Consider the following 5,278-nt stretch of genomic DNA (forward strand, 5'->3'; position numbering starts at 1 on the left):
CTTTTATATTACGATTTTATTCATAATTATTAATAACGTTTTATAAATACAATGATCGATGAATTTTAAAAAAATTTATTTAAATGTTGAATTATTTTAATTTTTTAATTTTAATTTTTTTAAATCATAATTGAAAATTTTTAAATCGGATTATTTCTAGATTTATATATTTTTTATTCATTTTAAAAAATGTTAAATTTTGATATTAAATACAATTTTTATGTAAATTAGATGATTATTCAATTTTAGATAGTTTTAAAATATTTAGATATTTTTTTAATATTTTTTTTAAATATTTTCTTTTTATGCAAATATTTAAAAGTACCAAAATTTAGTAACTAAATAGTATTCTAGTGTTTTATTGACGATTGGCATTAGTTAAATGTATCGAAAAATAGATTCTTTCGAAGTATTCTTTCAATTATTTAAAATATGAATAATTATAGATAAATATTCTTATAAAATTTCTAAAGTATTCTTATTTTAAATATGAACAATAATAGAAATAATTTACGATTATATATAATTAATTATATCTATATATTAATAAATACGGTTCAGCTTTTTGTTACGAAAAAAAATAGTTTTCTTAATTTATTATGAAATTTTTATTCTTTTTACTAAATTCATAACAATAATAATTCGAAATTTCATTGATTTTTAATGTTTTTTTTGTAGTTTTTTTCATTATATAGTAATAATATTTATAATTGTTTCGTAAAATTTTAAACAAGAGAAGTTCTTTATAATTCCTAATTATAAGAATATTTATTGCAATTATAATGAATTAAAATTGAAATTAATAAATAAGTAAAGTAAGTATCAAACTCTAATTTAAATATTCAAATTAAATTAAATTTATAATTTTCAAAAAAAATAATAATTTTCTTAATATTTCTGTACTTCTAATATATAATTATGTTATATGTTTTATGTTTTAAATGCCCAAATTTTATTGAATTTTATTAAATATGTATTTAATATTTATTTTTCTCAGCTGTATTTCTAATATTTGAATTCTTTGAAAAATAATATTAATTTTTACAAATTAAAATTGAAAATATAATAATGTTTCAGGTTGCTCTATCGTAATATTTTGTTTCATCGCTATACAACGAAAGCTTATGAAAAACTATAGCAATTTTGCAGATATTGGATAAATTTTGTATATTTGACAGATATTTGTAGGACAATCGATCATCGATATTATTACTTTTTAAGTGAAAAAATTGAAAATTAGTTAGAATATATCTGATATTTTTTTTTTTTTATATCTATAGACGATTGCTGTTGAATGTTCATCATTCGATTTATTGTGGCTGAAGATATTTATTCATCAAAAAGAAAATAAGAACTAATAATAAGAAACATTAACCGCCGTTAAGAAATTTGTCCACGAACTTATAATTAGTACTCACCATTACCGATTTCTTGTCACTATGATGAAGATTGCCACAAATGGAAAAAGTTATAATGTTTTTCTTGAACATAAAATGTTCAAACAGAACATAAGCAGAATAAGCAGAATAAAAAATGGTAACATATTTGATTATTTAATATTATAATTATTATTAAATATAATAAATTAAATATAATAGTTATAATTTTATATATACATATATTATAATGAAATATTAAATTACATATATTAAATTACATATATTTTTTAGATTAGTTTTAAAATAATTTTAAATTAAATTCTATTTTTAATTGGTATTTTTTTTATTTAATACTTTTTATAAGAATCATTTTTCTTTATATTAATAATAATTATATTATATTATATTAATAATATTAATAATAATTTTTTATATTAATAATTATGAACGAAATACAAGTTATAATTAATTCTATATTTTTTTTCACAAAAAATTTAACAAAAAAATGATTGATTTCCGTACATAATAAAAAAATGTACATATTAACATATTGTAGTATGAAACGTTCTCAAATTTTTTTCATTTAATTATCGTGAGATCAAGTTTAATTAGAATGCTGCAATTATGATTAAAAGATTACTCTATACTGCCATTATCAATTTGACAATAACTTCTTAATTAATGTAGGCGAAGAATTCTTTAATAGTTATGTTATGATGCATTCTTCATCATGACCTAGTCTCATTAAATTATATTACTGTATATCATATTTCATATTAGCTTAATTAATCATTTCCTCGAATTTTTCATAAAAATTTTACTATTTTAGTTATGTTTAAATAAACATAACTTTGAAAGTATATCAAAGTAATTATATTAATAATTAGTTTGTATACTTAAGATGTATGATATTATCATATTTGTTAATTTTTGTAAAGTTATAAAAATTAAAATTGATATTTGATTATAATTAAAATAATAGTTAAAGTTTGTATTTTAAAAAAAAATTTTTCTTAACTGTAATATTATAATGAAATTAGTGTATGAAATGAAAATAAAATAGCAAGAGAATTAAGTATTTCATAAATATCTCAAAATATAATAAAGAAAGAAAAACTAGTTCATATATATAAAATAAAAACTTAATTTATTAAAATATCTAATAAACAATATTATTTATTTTTCTTTTTTATTTAAAAAAAAATAATTTTGGTTTTATTTAAATTTTGAATTACATAATAATATTTGAATTATTTTAAAAATTAAAGAATTAGATTATCAATAAAATTATTGGTATCTGGATTAATCATTATGGATGAAGAAAGAAAATTGTTTCGAAAAATACTTGTCCTTTCATTCAGTTTTGTAAAAGCAAACTATCTTCAATAAAAGTTAAGAATGAATAGCGGAGGTATGCAAAAAAAAAAATAAATGAATTAAACTGACTAATATATTTTCTCACGATATATTTTTATTATTAATTATCATATTATTTTTTTTTGATATAATTTTTCTCATCACAAAATTCTCTTTTAGTATTTTTTTTAAATTACAAGCTTTACATTTTTGTATATTTTATTATTAAAGAATATTTTTAAAAATACTATAATTTACAGAGAAAAATTCATGAAATTTGAATAATGAAATTCATATAGACAAGAATGTTTTATTTTTTTATCTTTTTTACACAAATATTGAAACGATTTTTACTTATTAAATTACTTTTTTTTTAGACTATTGAGAAAAATGCGAAAATAAAATTACACATTTCTTTCATTATTGAAACTATATTGGAAAAAAAATTTTCATATATAAATTGGACAACATCTTTACAATTGTTATGTTACTACATTGAATTCATATAATTTTACTGACTTTTGTCATTTTATAATTTTCAGCTTATATCGAAAAATAACTTGCTATTATGCATTATATGAATCAGAAATACTCTTTTCCGAGAGTATACTATAATAATTAAAAAAATATATTTGTATAATAATAAAAGAATGAAAAGTAATTTAATTTTTTAATTTTTAAATTTGTAGATATAACTAAAATCTTACTTTCATTGTAAAAAAATTGTTCTTTATAGGAAAATGAATATTTTGAAAATCTTTTAGAAAATTGTGTCTGAAAGATAATGATTTTCAGAAAATGGAGTTTTCAAAAATAATTATATGCTTTTTTTTCTTGTTTATAAGAAAATTATATAAACTATTGATTTAATATTATATCTATAACTTTAATAAATAAAATTTTTAAAAAAATGATGATTTAATTAAGCGAAAAGTATGTAAAAAAAAATAACATAATATTTTGATCTTATCAGATTGGAAAACTCACATTTGTCATGAAGTAAAATCGTAAAACCAAAAAGCTTGATTTACTTTGGGTTGAATTGCTTTCCATGTAGTTATATAAATATTTTCATAATAATGAAAGAAACGCTTTCTTTTTCTTACTAATATCATTTCTATAATGGTAGAGAAACTTTGATAAAGATTTTCTCAATTAGAAAAATTTTTTTATAAAAAAAATCTTTTATTCTACAGCTGTTCACAGTATTGGAGTGCAGCAGAAGGAAAAAGAGAATAGAGACAAGATTGGAATGGGAATGGAATCTGGATCGTGGCGCGCATGCGTTGACCCCGTTCATTCACTCCTCCAAATCATTCATAAATCGCGGAATCCTATGCTTGTAATCTTCGCATTTCTCGCAGTTAATGATAAAACAACATATATTGTGAGCTTGCTGTGCGAAATACTGCAAAATTATATCATAACTTCGTTATTTTTTCAAATAGAAAAATCAATAAGCTTGCTGCTAATTATAGATGAATTTTTGGACTTCTTTCCTTTAAGACTGAAATATGAAAGATAAAAGATTATTATTATTATTGTTACTAGGAAAATAATTAAAAAGGAAATATTTAATTAATTTAATTTATATTAAATTTTAGTAACGAATAAAGATTAAAGATTAAGAATGTACAAAAAAAGAAAATAAAAATAAAAAAATAAATATAAAAATATAATATTTACTAATTTTAATAAATACTCACAAGATAATAACTGGATTATTACTAAAAATTTATTACATAATTAATACGTGCATACATACAATAAAAATGAAGCAATTATTATCTATTATTAAGATTTAAAATTTGATTATAATGATTATTTTATGATCATATTGATGAAAAATAGTGCAAACATATCTGAATATTCGAATTCATTAATGAAAATGCAGAATGCTTTCATCCTTGCAATATAACTAGGATGAGACATCGTCTTCGATTCAGATATAATTGACGCGTCGACTGCACACGCGCTCAGTTAGATACAGTGGGGATAAAGGAAGTGAGGATATACCGGATTCGAGACTGATGGAAAGTAGGAACAGAATCAAGCTAGCCACGCATGTGTAAATGCATTACTCAAAATAGTTATTCTTGTTTTCTAAATACATGCTTTTAAAAATTATAAAAAAATTTATTATAATAAAACATGATTTGCCTTTATGAAATAATCTTCTAATTTTAAAGATTAACCTCAAAATCATACTTTTGGAATATTCTTTAAATCATTTTAAATTATACATAAATTTGCGTTATAATAAATAATAATTGTTACTCACGTATTTCTTTGAAAATACATTCGTATGTAGAATGTATTATTTCTTATTTCCAAAGAATTGTTTAATACGGAAAATTGAATTTTATTTTGAATGCGATTATAAATCGAAGAAGCTTGAAATTAGATCAGACCCATTACTAATCGAATGCTGCACATCGGTGGTGTATTCATAGCAGGGGGAAGATGGTGCGCATAGCCAAGAAACAGTGCGTTAGTGGGGGTAACTAAATTCACGTGGAAGGGAGACGGCGCACGCACACCTA

Source organism: Apis laboriosa, unplaced genomic scaffold, assembly GCF_014066325.1.
Source record: "Apis laboriosa isolate Shangri-la unplaced genomic scaffold, ASM1406632v1 scaffold344_cov150, whole genome shotgun sequence".
NCBI lineage: Eukaryota > Metazoa > Arthropoda > Insecta > Hymenoptera > Apidae > Apis > Apis laboriosa.